At 36.8% G+C, this 16,655-nt stretch overlaps 1 protein-coding gene across 13 annotated transcripts in view; it reads left to right on the top strand.

Moving 5' to 3' along the window:
* The window catches only part of TRDN (triadin), a 403,216-nt gene that overhangs the window by 191,397 nt on the left and 195,164 nt on the right, over window positions 1-16,655 (top strand). The window lies entirely within an intron of this gene.

Raw genomic sequence — 16,655 nt, 5'->3', positions numbered from 1 at the left:
CAGGGGAGACTTGCAAACTTCATGATAACCATTTGTTTTCTCAGAGTCTTGTAAATAGCCTTTAAAATGAATTCTATCCCAAAGTACAAAAACAGTAATTAGGTCATTTGAGCTAATTATAATTTCGTTTATTAAAGCACCAAGTGAAAAAGAAACTTACATTTATTGCCCGCCTGTTCCATTTCAAGCCCTTTGCCTGAAAGGTATATGGTTTGACCATTCATGTCAACATTCAATTCTGTTTGTAGTATTTCACTCACTCAATTAGGTACTGAAAATAAAATTACAAAAATCACCACTGTCATGTCACAAAAGACCAAACAGATTCCATATTCGTGTGTCTTCAAAAGTAAAAATTTCTATTGCCAATACAGAAAAGAATTGAGGACTTGGGCCAGGTGCCGTGGCTCTTGCCTGTAATCCTAGCACTTTGGGAGGCTGAGGCAAGAGGATCTCTTGAACCCAAGAGTTTGAGGTTGCTGTGAGCTAGGACGCCATGGCACTCTACCCAGGGCAACAGAATGAAACTGTGTCAAAAAAAAAAAAAAAAAAAAAGATGAGGATTTGAACTCTCTGATTCCACAACCAGGGCCAAAGAGTCGGTGATTAGCAACCAGTAGGGAGCGGTGCAAGGATCAACAAAGGAGACATACACACCAGGATTTTGCACTTGCTGCATTGCTGTAATTGTTAATCACACTCTTTTTTATCCTCATAGGTGCCTAGTAAGGATGATTGTGCCCCAGTCAACGCTTAAAATTATGCATCTCCAGAGATTTAGTTATGTAGAGTACCAGGGTCTATCTTTCCTTCAGAGATTATGATTCAGTTGTATTCGTATAGAGGCTACATGTAAAAAATTTTCTTTAGGTGAGTCTGTCCCGGAAGGTAAGCAAAACACTCACCCAGGCTTATAAAAGCGTAGCCAGGAGCAGAGAAACACAATACTCTGCTAGGAGTCAGAAGCTTGGACGTAAGGTCTGATGCTGCCACGGTCTACACAACTTTCAGTAAGTCTGTCATCATTCCAACCTTCTACTCTTCCTTTGTAAGCCACGCAGTAGGAGCAGAGCCAGAGGCTTTCTGTTCGAGTTGGGGTTGGGCAAAGGGGAGGAGACTTTGTCAAATTCTGTAAGATTCCAAACTCCTGTAACCACCCATCTTTTGGGGCGCTGGAGATGAGAAAGGAGGTGTTTGTTCTCTTTGACAATAACTGCTGTTAGAGTTCCAGTGTCTGTCCTGCAAACATGTCGTATGGCCTCATTATTGCTTATGTTGGAGCTGGGAAAGAGAAAGATTAAATACCAGGGTAGATGATCCTTAATTTCTCTCTCTAAATCTAAACTTTTTTTTTTAAATTATGATTGGATTTAGCAACTACTTGATTAAATAACTTGTCTATCAGCTGCTTAGTTTAACTACACACACACATACACACACACACACACACACAGGACATGCGAAACAACAGCTGAAGACATATTTGATGATGTGAGCACAAACTGATTTTTTTTCCCACTGAGTAGCTAGAGGACAATGGTGCAAGTATCCACCCTTCCTTGACAGCTGGCCTGTACTCCTAGGGCAGGGAAATAACTGTCACCCTTAACTCTGCTGGTCATGACAAGCGGCCTCTGGTTGAAATTATTACAAAATATTCTTCTTAGTCTCTGAATCCCACATCTGTTTGTGTATTCCACCTACCCAGTCCTGGATGAGCAACATTCCTTGTCAGAGCCAAGTATGCAAAATGTGGGATTCGCCTTGTACAAAAATAGTCTCTGTTACAAATGTGATGTAAGGGCTGACATGGTTCTGATCATCATCACTGCTGTCTTTCCTTGACAAAGGCAGCTAGGAGGGGTTATTGGTCTCAGGGGTGGAACACAGCTAGTGCTCTGTCGGAAGAAAAGTGCTTCTTTGGCTAATTCTTCTGCATCCACAGGGCAAAACTGCGGTACGAGAAACTGGAGAGGTGGGATGTGCAGGTGGCAGCTTGGCGGAAGGCATTAGGGTAGCATTTTTCCCTTTCTGCCCACTGCCAGCTGTCTTTTTTATATAGGTTGAATAGATGTGCTTTGCCTTTGACATTGTGCATTTAAATGCCAGCCTGTACACTTTACAGTACAAAAGAGCAATGATACGTGGGAGAATGAGGGAAAAAAATTCTTCTCTCCTCTCATTGGCTGACCTTTTTGATTTTGCTTCAGAAAGGCATTAAAAGAGCCCCTATGACTACATTTCTGATCTTCAGAAACAATCACAAAATAACCCCTCGTACAATGTTATTTGTATGCATTGCTCCTAGCTTTCAGACGTTAGAATATAAAGAATAATTTGAATCTCCAGACCTGAACTTTGAAAGCCATTACTATCTCAGTTACCTGAAGGTAAAATAAAATTGTGTTTTGAGATTTTGGTACTATGGGTCAAAACAGTAGTATTTAAGAAATTTGTAAAATTAATTTTATGTATAGGAATTTAGAACAACAATGCTTATGTCTGAAATACATACTTAACATGCTTATCTAAGATAAATTTAGAAAATATGTAATTTGAAGAGATCTTACTTTAGTAATCTTATGAAACAGGTACAAAAAGAAACACAAAACTGACAGTGGGGTTGGTAATATGCAAATTTGCATTCTTGACAAGTGATTTATGTGGATTTAGTGATTCTCTCATTCTCCGTAGAGGTGCATTCATCCATTCATTCAAGTGTTCATTTATTGAGTCCTACCATGGGAGAATTATTCTTATAGGTTATAAAGAATATGATGAGGTTCTAATTATAGAACTTCATAGTGTAACAAAGGAAACAGTCGATGAAGGGTATATAATAAAATATCTGAAAATAACACTTGCTATGAAGAATTATAGGGGCAGCAAATAAGGAAGGTCCTGTTTTTCACAGGGTGGTCTAGGAAGCTTTGTCTGATGAGACACTATCTGGACAGATACTTGAATGGAGTGAGTGAGTTGCACACACGCCTGTGGAAATAGTTCCTTACAAAGGAAATTCAAGTTCCACATGGCGGAAAGGCAAACATCCAAAAGATCAAGAACAGTAAAAGAAATGGTGGAGTGAGGCAAGAATGAGGAGGGTGGTGGTGAGAGGTAAGGTTAACAGGACGATGGATATCTGTTGTGGCAGTGTATTATCCCAAGTGAGATTTGATGCTTTTAAAGGACCTGAGTACAGTTCATTTTAAGCAATTACAAAAGTGAATAAAAAAAGGGTGACAATAAAAATATTTCTCATGTGCTTTATTGTCTAGAAAAGTTGTTTAGTTGCTTCAAGCTCTGTCCCCTTACCTCTAGTGATTAACTACTATCACTGAATTTTGCAGGTTAAGTCTTCTCTTCGTAAAAGGAAAAGGCTAGTGCCATCTGGTGACCACACTTGTGAACATCATACTCTGGCTTATGGAATTTGTAAAAACAAAGCATTTGAGTTTACTGATCAGGCTTTAAAGGTGTCTACTGGGCACACACAAAACTACAATGAATTGAGAAACTCTACCAAAATACTGGCTGCTATTGTCTGTGCGTTGAGCAATCTTTTAGTCTAACCTAACAAATAGTTATTTTTAACTATACAGTTTATGCAATGCATTTCATACAGTAGGTAATTAGTAAACTTGCACTCAGTGGAAATGTATCTAATATACATTTATCAGTGAGGAATCATCTACTTTTCTAAGCACACAACTATACTACCCTTGAATCCAGAAAGAGACCACATATCTATTTACTGTGGTAGTTATTATTGAGTATGCTTATTGGGCTTGTACACTTTCTTTTATATAGTGTTCACCTAATAAATATAAATTAATTTATAGGAAAGAAAGAACAATGTTTTAACCTTACATACACCTATGTTGAGGGTTGTAGACTCAGACTGCCTGACTTTGAGGTTTGGCTTAATGACCTATAATTTGAGTGCATGAGCCCTAGCTTACTCATCTGGGAAGACACTGGCAGTTCTAACCTTATAGGAGTGTCAGGAAGACTAAACAATAAAATACACGTAGCTTGTCTAGCATAGTGCGTAGCATATTACAAATAATCAATACATGGTAAATATGTTTACCATTATTATATATTTATCATTTGATAAGGTGAAGATCAAATCATGTCTCATGGAAAAATTACATTTGAAAGCAATAAGTAGTTTATAAGGATAGTTTAATGTGATCATTCAATAAGCATTAATTGATTTCCTTCTTAGTAGTAAGTACTGTTCTGTCATATCCAGTAAACATTTACATTACTAAGAAGTATTAAAAGCTACGAAAATGCAAGCCTCTGAGACTTTAATAATTGTATTTCCAGAATGGCAGAAACTCAATAAATATTTGCTGAAAGAATGAACTATTAGTTGAGCATGGTAACACATGTTTGTAGTCCCAACTGCCTGGGAGTCTGAGGCAGGAGGATCGCTTGAGCCCAGGAGTTTGAGGTTACAGGGAGCTACCCTAATGCCCTGTAATCTAGCCTTGGCAACAGAGTGAGACACTCTCTCAAAAACAAAACAAAACAAAATAAAACAAAACAAAAGCAATTAGAAAAGACTGCTTAAATATAATGATTATCTGGTTTTACCTCTTATCATTGTAAAATTTCATGTAACTTGATAGAAATTAATATTACCATGTGTAAGTATATACAAAACTAGAATTATATTCACAATTATATTATCATTACATATTTACCAGGAAGAATGATGTCAGTTCTAATGCTATCCTAGAGTACTCATTTTTCAGCAATAATCAAACAATTTTTTTGCATTGCTAATTGTAAGCAGGATCCTTAGGAAGAAATTTTGGTACAACACAAATCACTATATTTATATATATATATTCTTTTTTTTCTAATTTGTATTATGTGTTTTAAGATTTGGCTTTCAAAATAGAAATTTCATTTTCTCACTTTCAAGTTCTTGGTCTTGGTTAGGAGTTATTTATTATTACACATATGTACTTTTCTATTTTTTTTATTCAGTCAAAACTTTCCTCTATAACATACAAAGTCAAGAATTTAGTATTTCCTGACTTAAAGGAAAGCTAATATTTGTATGTATGTGTATAAATTTGCTATGTATCAAATGACCTCTAGAACAATGTCAACTGCTTACTAATATTTAATGTATATTCATGGAAATACTCCTTTAAGCAATGAATTTCCAAATATCAGGACAATGCGAAAATTCCTACTTTCACCTATTCCTATTAAATCCTGTAGAGTATATTTTTTTAAAAACATATGATAACACTAATTCTGTGTTTTAATGATATTTCAGTGGTCTCTAGAATTTTCTTAGCTCTGAATAAAAAGGATTTAGCAATCTTGTGATTAATCTTGATCAATATTTCAGGAAGAACGATTAAAGCATTATTTAGTAGAAATACTAATCATTGTAAGTAAAGACCCAGCATAAATTCACCAAAATCAAAAAAGTCATCTACAATTAACCTTAATTTTTATCAGATAATGAACTTGAAGATCATAGGACTTGTGTAGACTTGATGGATGTGTAGTAAAGCTTTTGAAAAGGTGCCTTATATGTGATTAAAGAGGAAAAGAATAGACTGAATGCTAGGGACAACTAGTAACCTCTTGCATCTCTACTAACAAATGCTTCATAATGGACAAGGCTCAACCTGGTAGAGGCGCCTAAAGGTGTGTGGAGGGTTTTGTCATCTCCGGAGAGTCTCTAACTATAGCTATTCTTAAAGATAAAGATTTACTTTGGGGATTGTTGAATAACTATTTGTAAGAAGCCCATTCATGACAATGTTTTTTTGACACATTTGTTATCGTAATAGTCAAGTACATCTTCAAATCCAATAATATTTGGACAACTTTATGTAGAAAAACACATTTAAGAATCCTTTCTGGAAGCTCTATTCACTCACCAACTGTCTATATCAAATGTCACTCTTTCTGTTATGTTTTCCTACATGACCTCGTTATCCTTTCAGAGTTCGTTTTTATCAGGATATGAAGTCATTGATTCGATCTGAAAGAGTTAAAGCTTCACATTGAGTGCTCAAGTTGTTCCTAAGTAATTTTAAGTCATAGTTACTTTTATACTCTAAAAAAAATGTTCTTTTAATTATGTTTTGTAACCAGTATTTTCTGGTGCTTCACCAAGTTGTGATTTCAGATGTAATCCTAATTAGAGTGGTGATTTGATGATTGGATGCCAGAAAGTGCAGACGTATACAAGTCTTTGAACTTGAAGCTTTTTTGAGAATTGCTTTGGGAGCAATCGCCGGATGGCGTGTCCAAACTTCAGCTTGGGAGGCTGGATGCTGATGTGATTGACATTGTTGCCGCCATTGCCCTTGACACTGGGAATTTGTTGAGCACAATATGACAAAACCAGTAAGTGACATTTTCACAGAGTCACCTTGTGCAATTTCTAAACTCTCGGAAGGCTTTTATTTTTTAAATCAAGAAATAGTATTGTATCTTGATTTCTTATATTGCTTTTCCCCCATTTTTTCCTTGCTATTTTCTATATAATGTGCTTTTTCATTTCCCACCACTTTCCTCTCCAACTAAACATATTTGATTTTATGCTGGTTCACAGAGAATTACTGAACAGTTTAGAATTTTTTTTTTTTTTTGCATTTTAATCTGCTGAAAGCTGTCAAATTCTAAATTAGTAAGCTACTGACGTGCCCAGTATCTTTTTAAATTTTTTTTCTTGATTTTGCCACATGATGTGAATTATTTTGTTTTTTAATGGTTTCTCCTTCTTTGGATTTTTTAAAAAAGATAATGATTTACTGAAACTTTCAAACATTTTACTTTAAAATAACAATTCATAAAAGTTACAAAAAACTACATGTCAGGGTTTAGTGAGTTTCTGGCTCAGCCTACAGTCTGTTGATAAAAAAAGGTCTTATCAATGATGATCACACTTCTTGCTTAAAGAATATCAAAAGAGACCAAAAGGGGGATTTACAACCTCCCCAGACAACTTACCACAATGAGGGGGGATTCTGAAATCTAGAAAATTAGTGTAACATTTCTTCAAATTGGATGGTCTTCTAGCACTTTTTAATTAGACTCCTCACTATATCGGTAGAAATGTTCTATAGCCGCACTGTTGAATATGGTAGTCATTAACCACACATGGCTTTTTAGCTCTTGAAGTGTGTGGTTAGCTACTGAAGAACTGAGCTTCCCATTTTATTTAATTTTAAACTATTTACATGAGTATCTAAAGAGTGCAGTGTGATTATTGGCTGCCATATTGGACCTCAAGAGCCCACTCTTTAAATTCTCTCTGTCTTCACCTCCCTCATCCCCACCCATTTCCTTGTTTTTCAAGAATATAGACTTCAGAGGCAAATTGTGGTTTTGGTTAGTTTAGGGTTATTTCCTGCATACCTAAAAGCTGAATGTGATTTTATGGTGTACTGATAATCAGTGTCTTGGTAGGAAAAATGTGGAAGTGAAGTATAACATTTACTAATTTTCATGGTAAATGTACTTCCACCAAGGCTAATTGCAAGCTACCAAGATGAAATCAATCATTCATTAAAATTTCTGAAAATATAAATATCAGTCTTACAAAGTAGTACAAAGTGACTCTAATATACCTGTACCAGGAGAAAGTTAAAAATCCTTCCAATGTTTGTGTAAATGTCCCAGAGGGTCTATATGCTCAAGATGAGCACTGACTGTAAGCCCTGGTCTTGCTTAATTCGTTCAGGTCCTACATTGGTTTCTTCATCCTCTTTATGTTGCCCTTTTGTTTCATGCAAGCACTTCTTTTTTCTTTCTTTCTTTCTTTTTTTTTTTTTTTTTGAGACAGAGTCTCACTATGTCACTCTCAGTAGAGTGCTGTCACATCACAGCTCACAGCAACCTCAAACTCCAGGGCTTAAGCGATTCTCTTGCCTTGGCCTCCCACTAGCTGGGACTACAGGCACCCACCACAACGCCCAGCTATTTTTTGGTTGCACTTGTCATTGTTGTTTAGCAGGACCTGGGCCAGGCCTGAACCCACCAGCCTCAGTGTATGTGGCTGGTGCCGTAACCACTGTGCTATGGGTGCTGAGCCCATGCAAGCACTTTTCTTTAATAAAATCCACTTACTCAAGCCATTTGTGAAAAGACTAGAATTAGAAAAATGAAATCTATGCACGGCAGGATATATGTGAGGGAGAGTATATTACAAGGCAGGTGAACCTGTGCAGATTAAATATCGGATATCTCTGCTATTTAATCCTCTGGTTGCTACCCTCCCTACCCTGGCCCAGGCACCCTTCCATGACATGTTGTCTCTCTGACACTTCTCCGTCTTTCTTCCCCAGTGGCTTGCTTGTACTCACTCTTTCACTTTCGGATTCCTCCCAATAACTGCGTGATTTCTCACTAAGTTATTCAAAGCAATTCAGCCTCTCCAGCCTCTACTCTCGGACTCTCCTTTTAATATCCAAACTCATCTAATTGACTGAAGGACCCTTTATTTACCAGATCAGCCTTCTTCAGAAGGCAGTCATTCCTAAATTCAATAATATTTATTGAAGATCAGCTACATACCAGGCACTCTTCTGGTTGGAAATATTAAATCTGGTCCTTCATTACATTAGTATTAATTGTAATCAATGTCAAACTGTGTAGCTCACTTCTGACTTATGTCGACAGTCAATGGTTGTTATTTGGTGTATATTATTGAAGCAAAATTTAAATCTATTAACACATAAAAGGAAAGAAATGCAGGCTACAACTTTCAGAAAAATTAAGCCTTTCATCTCTCTATTTATCTTAATTATACAATCTATTTCTCCCCAAAAACTGCCTCTTGAATGCTGATATTTATGAAGCTCAGATGTGTATGAACAATGAAGTAATCCACTATCCTTTTGGCAAAATAATGCCTACGTCACTGTACTTTTAATTAGCATAAGCATGTATTTCCATTGACCCTGTGTGATTTGTTGCTGTTGCTATCAAAAATTCCCTAGATGATATTATGGGTACACAGTAAGTAAATACTTTAATCACTTTTCATTTCAAGAAATGAGGAATAAATACAATAAATGTTACAGCTATGGTTAACAATATATTTTGGCTTATTTTGTGCCTTGATTATTCTTTCAGTTTTTGCTGTAAAATGATTTGTAAATTTTTCTGACTGCAGTGAGCAATATTTTTGTTGCCGTGATGCGAGGTGTTTGCAACAGAGAAGAGAATGTACAGTGTACTGTGCTCCTTTTGCCCTTGTGCACAGACACGTTTTATCAATTCCATCTCTTCTATCTGCCTGTTTGGACTCCACATCCTCTGTTATATAGTGCAGGTCTCTTTTAACGCTACACTGACACACTGCTGTACACTTAGCTGGAATTCACACCCCATATTTCCCACCAGTGAATACATATCTGACTATTTTAGCCTCCACTTAAACCTACCAAAGCTTTACATTGTCCTTTGGATAAAGTGTGAGTTTAAGAGTTTCCATGATTTTCCTGATTGGTTTTCTGGCTTTGTTTCTCCATAACAGCTTGCCAACTCTATACACTATCCACCCAAAATTCTATCCAATTGTTTAAAGTCATCTTATTTTCTCTTATACTTTTGGGTCTTCCAGAAGTTTCTTGCTTTGTTCAAATTCTTTTTTTTTTTTTTTTGAGACAGAGTCTCACTTTGTCACCCTCAGTAGAGTGCTGTCGCATCATAGTTCACAGCAACCTCAGACTCTTGGGCTCAAGCAATTCTCTTGCCTCAGCCTCCAGAGTAGCTGGGACTACAGGCACCGCCACAATGCCTGGCTATTTTTACAGATGGGGTCTTGCTCTAGCTCAGGTTGGTCTCAAACTCTTGAGCTCAGGCCATCCGCCCACCTCGGCCTCCCAGAGTGTTGGGATTAGAGGCGTGAGCCACCACACCCAGCAGCTTTGTTCAAATTCTTATCTTCATGCTTCCATTTTATCTTTGAATAACTTCTAGTTATATTGCATCATCCAGTTCTTATTTCCATAAAAATCCCATCTCTTACTGGTCTTCTGGCTGGAGAGGTGTTCCGCACCATGAATTCTCATACTAAAACATATATCCCCGTTATAGTCCACAGCACGCAATACTTGGTACCTGTTTCTCACTAAGCTGAATTTTGTTGCGTGTATGCTTTTCTTTTTTAAAATCACATTCTCTGTTTTAACTGACAGATCTAGGCACAACACAAAGTGAGTACCATGTTCCTGTTCAAAATTAAGGTAAATTAATAAAAGCCATTTACTTAATACAACTAGAAGAATCTGTTTCTCTGCTAGCATTCCCAGTGACTGGCAAGAAAGCTCACATTTGCAAGTTCCTATTGTGTTCAAAGTATTATGCTTGGTATTTTACACATGTCGGTTCATTTAATCCTCTCAGCAATCTGAGCCTTTAAAAAGCTAAGCAAAATGAAGGACGTAAAATAGTAAACGGCAAAGCCAGGATTCCAGGCTCGACCTTTTTGGATATAATATTTGTGTTCTTTTCACCAACCCACATTGCTTTTGAGGGTCTATGAAATTTATTTATGTTGCTGACTAACACTCATCTCATTGGATAAATTGAAGGACACTTGTAAGAGGCTTGTAAACTGTAAATATTCTATGGAAGTATTATGAATTTTATAGGTTTTCTATATACATCTGTTAAGTAACTCTGGGTATTATTATTGGAGTTATTGTTAGAGATAAGCAGAGAATGTTTATTATTTTCATTTTTAGAGGTAACTTTGCCCAGTCTATGTTCCTTATTAATGGGCGTTAACCTTAAAGAGACGTTCTGTCATCAAACACGTTTAAGAAGTAACAAGTTAACTCAGATAGGTTGCTCTACCATAGCATTTCAGTCTGGGATATGAAAGTGCGTTGTAAAGTCTTAGAAGGGTAACATCTTGCACGCAGTGCTTTCCAGAGTTATGTGATCCTTGAATTCTCTTTACGGAGAACATGTGTTGGGTCTAACATTCCATGAGATTCCACTTTGAAGTGTTAGGAATCACTTGTAAAATGATTTACCACTTCAGGGAATATTCTCTTAAAGAGTTGCTTTGCCACATAAATTAAAAAAGGAGTGTGCATTTCTACTTCTGTAATTTTAAAATACGGAAATGGATTTGCATATACACATGTGTGTTATATACACATATGTGATGCAAAATAATTCTTCCTCTAAGAAAGAGATTATGAGAGTTTTCTACTTCATATAAAGGCTATAAAACATGACCTTATTCAAGGGATTAATGCAAACTGAGATGCTATAATCAAATTCAGAGATTTTTCTTGAATAATGTGCATGTGGTGTTGGGATGAACAAGATAAACAGCACTAAAAACATGATATTTAATGCTTACTATTTGCAGGCCCTCTTATAAATGTTTTCGATGTAATGATTCATCTGTTAATGTTATGAAACCAGCTACCATTATTAATACAGTTTAAAGATGTATTTGGGAAACTGAGGAAGACAGCAGTTAACGTATTTGCCAGTGCCCCACAATCAGAAGTTGGTTGGAGTGGGATTTGATCCCAGATCATGGACCCCTATGGCTTATACCCTGAACCCCCATGCAATATTGACACTTCTTGGGTGATTTTCTTAGCGTGAGCTGTTTATGGAAAAAAATGTTCTTTTTTATTACAAAAGCTTTTATTGTTTTGCTATAATTTTCAAGTTTTATAGCAATTTTGAATGAGTAATTACAAACATTAGCAGCCTTATTTTTACCTTCCTCAAGAGTTATTTCTATAACATAATTATATTTTGCCATTTTTCCATGTTTGTCCTTCAAAATAACAAATGTTTTATTCAATAGTTTGATTGTTTCAATTCATTATTTATACAAAAACGGAAAGAATGTATTTTTATGCAAAAATAGGGAGGGTGTCATGAACAAAGAAACAGAATGCATAGATGCATATGGAAATTCTATCCTGGGGGAACGTGCATAGAGAGAGAAACATAGCTGTGAAAAGAAAAATGCAAGCAAAGAAGGGGGTAAATAGTTTAAAGAAAATCCTGGTGAACTTCTAGCTGTGCTGACCCAAGGAGGGAGAAAAGAATTGCAATTTGGAGATGCGTTTTTTGGAAATGATGGCATTTAAGTATAGATGGCCAAATGTGGTTGTCTGTGAAGGGAAGGCTAGAACAAGACACATAAGAGATGAGGGCAGCCCAGGCTCTGTTTTAATATGAAAAGAGTTAATACAACAGACCACATTCTGTTCAGTACAGCAGAAAGTAACCCTATTCTTTCTAGGATTACCACTGCAAACCCAGTCTGTAGATGTGTTTCTCTTCTCCTTGGCTGAAATAGGGAAAGACTGTGCAGCTTTAGTGCTTAGCGCAGATAATAAAATAATTTTTTTCCCAAACATTTAAAACATCCAATCCAGTGTACTACCAAAGCATCCAACATTCCTATTAAAAATTCTCCCCTCTCTCAGCTTGGGCCCTGTCAGCATCCTGAGCTTGCAAGCCTGCAAGGAGAAAGGTCCTGTGGGCTTTTTGTCCTTTTTTCTTACTCTGCTCCCTGCTTACCACCAGGACTGGAGCAAAGGGAGAGAGCACAGAGCAGAGACAAAGGAGCTTACCTGACTGGCTCAAGTATACCCTGCATTGATGCCATTTTTCCCTGTCCAATGTTCAGCACTGGTTCTCTCCTGTGGCTCTATTTGGGATTCTTTGATATCCCTCTTCTAGAGAAACCTGTCTGTTATTTCCTGGTTGTGTGAGGCCTGCTGTGGCTAGCTGTGTGGTATGGCCTCAGCTTCATCAGACTGCTCCAGTTAACACCGTTTCTACATATTTACTTTGTTGCTATGGACCTTTCAAGCAACAATTTCTCAGCTTAGAATTTTCCAGCTTCCTCCTCCTCCCCGGTTTTAGAGGATATATGCCAAGTTTTGTGACATATGCCAAGTTTGGTGAAGCTTTCCAATTTGACTTAAGGTAAAGAATAAACACCAACCTTCTCTCTCTTTCTCTCTCTCTCTCTCTCCACATGTATGCAGAAGATATAGTCCAGTGACAATGCCAAACAAATGTTTTCATTTCCCTAGCTGTCTTTGTTCATTAGTGCTGCTGTAATAAAATACCACAGACTGGGGAATTGATAAATGATAGCAATTTAATTTTCGCAGTTCTGGTGGCTGGGAAATCCAAGATCAAGACGCCAGCCAGGCCGGGGTTTGGTGAGGGCTGCTCTCTGCTTCCAAGATGTTGCCCTGTTACTGCATCCTCCAAAAGGATGGACGGTGTCTTCTCGTTACAGAAGGGCGGCCAGGGTGCAGTTCTCTCCTATAGTTTTTTTATGATGTGCTAATCTATTTATGAGGGCAGATCCCTTATGGCCTAATTGCCTGGTAAAGCCCCACTTCTTAAAACCATTGCATTAAAAATTAACTTTCAACATAAATTTTGGAGGGGACACAAACATTCTAACCATACCACCAGTGAAGGATTCATTTACAATACTGAACTTAAAAAAAAGGTTTGTATGTTTTTTTCCAAATCTGAAATACAGTGCCCAGGAATTTCTTAAGTCTGTTATAAATGATATGAGGTGTGTCATGTTCACCCATGCTATTAAACACTATTTTTTTTCGAGCAAGTGGCTCAGTCCTTAAAGACAAACCTCTCTATTGTGACTAATTTCTACAGTTAGTTTATATTTAGGCAATGGTTCTCACCTTCCTAATGTCATGACCCTTTAATACAGTTCCAGTGTGTTGTGACCCACAGGTGAGAACCACTGTATTTAGGTATTTATAAATGTATCTCTGATATTTCAGTCATTAATATTTATAAATATAAATTTTATATTTTATGTACAAAAGTCCTTGTAGCAAAGTCATATTTGCGAAACATGCAATAATGAAAATTCATCAGAGAAAAGAGTTATAACCAATTATAAGTATTGGTAACAATAATGACTAAGTCATCTTAATCAGTGATTACATGTATACATTGATAAATCTCTGAATCAGATTTTATCCACTAGATGAAATGATGAAAGTATGAAAACATATGTACTGCAGATCTGTGATAAATCAGTTTTCTTTTTATTGTTAAATCATAGCTGTGTATATTAGTGCAATCGCCTGTACCCATTCTAAGATGCACCATAGATGTGGCCCCATCCATTACCCTCCCTCCACCAAAACCTCCCCCCTCCCTTCCCTTCCCTTGGCCCTTTCCCCATAGTCTTGTGCTATAGTTGGGTTATAGTCTTCATATGAAAGCTATAAATTAGCTTCATAGTAGGGCTGAGTACATTGGATACTTTTTCTTCCATTCCTGAGATACTTTGCTAAGAAGAATATGTTCCAGCTCCATCCATGTAAACATGAAAGAGGTAAAGTCTCCATCTTTCTTTAAGGCTGCATAATATCCCATGGTATACATGTACCACCATTTGCTAGTCCATTCGTGGGTCAATGGGCACTTGGGCTTCTTCCATGACTTAGCAATTATGAATTGAGCTGCAATAAACATTCTGGTACAGATGTCTTTGTTATATTGTGACTTTTGGTCTTCTGGGTATAAACCTAGTAAAGGAATTATAGGATCGAATGGCAGGTCTATTTTTTGGTCTCTAAGTATTCTCCAAACATCCTTCCAGAAGGAACGTATTAGTGGGCATTCCCACCAGCAGTGTAGAAGTGTGCCCTTTCCTCCACATCCACGCCAACATTTCTGGTTTTGGGATTTTGTTATGTGGGCTACTCTTACTGGGGTTAGGTGATATCTCAAAGTAGTTTTGATTGTCATTTCTCTGATGATTAAGGATGATGAGCTTTTTTTCATGTGTTTGTGGATCTTGCATTGGTCTTCTTTAGAGAAGTTTCTCTTCAAGTCCCTTGCCCACCCTGACATGGGGTCACGTGTTCTTTTCTTGTTAATACGTTTGAGTTCTCTGTGGTTTCTGGTTATTAGACCTTTATCGGAGGCATAACCTGCAAATATTTTCTCCCATTCTGAGGGCTGTCTGCTTGCTTTACTCACTATGTTCTTGGCTGTGCAGAAGCTTTTTAGTTTGATCAGGTCCTAGTAGTGTATTTTTGATGCTGCTTCAATTGCCTGGGGAGTCCTCCTCATAAAATATTCACCCAGGCCGATACCTTCAAGAGTTTTCCCTGCACTTCCTTCAAGTATTTTTAAAGTTTAATGTCTTAAGTTTAAATCTTTCATCAGTGAGAGTCTATCTTAGTTAATGGTGAAAGGTTTGGGTCCAGTTTCAATCTTCTACAGGTTGCCAGCCAGTTTACTCAGCACCATATGTTAAAAAGGGAATCTTTTCCCCACTGAATGTTTTTAATTGGCTTGTCAAAGATCAAATAACAGTAAGTAGCTGGATCCATCTCTTGGTTCTCTATTCTGTTCCAGACATCTACTTCTCTGCTTTTGTGCCAGTACCATGCTGTTTTGATTACTATGGATTTATAGTACAGTCTCAGGTCTGGTAGCGTGATTCCTCCTGCTATGTTTTTATTGCTCAGTAATGTTTTGGCTATTTGAGGTTTGTTCTGATTCCATATAAAATGAAGTATTATTTTTTCAAGATCTTTAAAGTATGACAATGGAGCTTTAATAGGAATTGCATTAAAATTATATATTGCTTTGGGCAGTATGGACATTTTAACAATGTTGATTCTTTCCAGCCATGAGCATGGTATGTTATTCCATCTGTTAACATCTTCGGCTATTTCTTTTCTTAGAGTTTCATAGTTCTCTTTGTAGAGATCTTTCACGTCCTTTGTTAGGTATACTCCCAAATATTTCATCTTCTTTGGCACTACTGTGAAAGGAATAGAGTCCTTGACTGTTTGTTCGGCTTGGTTATTGTTGGTATATATAAAGGCTACAGATTTATGGGTGTTGATTTTGTAACCTGAGACACTGCTATATTCCTTGATCACTTCTAAAAGTTTTGTAGTATAATCCCTAGTGTTTTCCAGATATATGATCATATCATCTGCAAAGAGTGAAAGTTTGATCTCTTCTGACCCTATGTGGATACCCTTGATCACCTTTTCTTCCCTAATTGCAATGGCTAAAACTTCCATTACAATGTTAAAGAGCAAAGGACACAATGGGCAACCTTGCCTGGTTCCTGATCTAAGTAGAAATGATTTCAATTTGACTCCATTCAATCCGATATTGCCTGTGGTTTTGCTGTAGATGGCCTCTATTAGTTTAAGAAATGTCCCTTCTATACCACTTATCTTAAGTGCTCTGATCATGAAGGGATGCTGGATATTATCAAAAGCTTTTTGTGCATCAATTGAAAGAATCATATGGTCTTTATTTTTAAGTTTGTTTATGTGTTGAATTACATTTATAGATTTACGTATATTGTACCAGCCTTGAGACCCTGGGATAAATCCGACTTGGTCATAGTGTATAATTTTTTGATGGGTTGTTGGATTCTGTTTGTTAGGATCTTATTGAGTATTTTAGCATCTATATTCATTAGTGATATTGGTCTATAATTTTCTTTTCTTGTTGGGTCTTTCCCTGGTTTGGGGATCAAGGTGATGTTTGCTTCATAGAATGTGCTGGGTAATATTCCTTCTTTTTCTATATTTTGGAAGATGTTTAGTAGTATATGTACTAGTTCTTCTTTAAATGTTTGGTAG

This window comes from Nycticebus coucang, chromosome 5 (assembly GCF_027406575.1).
Source record: "Nycticebus coucang isolate mNycCou1 chromosome 5, mNycCou1.pri, whole genome shotgun sequence".
Lineage (NCBI taxonomy): Eukaryota > Metazoa > Chordata > Mammalia > Primates > Lorisidae > Nycticebus > Nycticebus coucang.
Note: the sequence above shows the minus strand (reverse complement) of the source record. Positions and strands in the feature narration are given on the sequence as shown.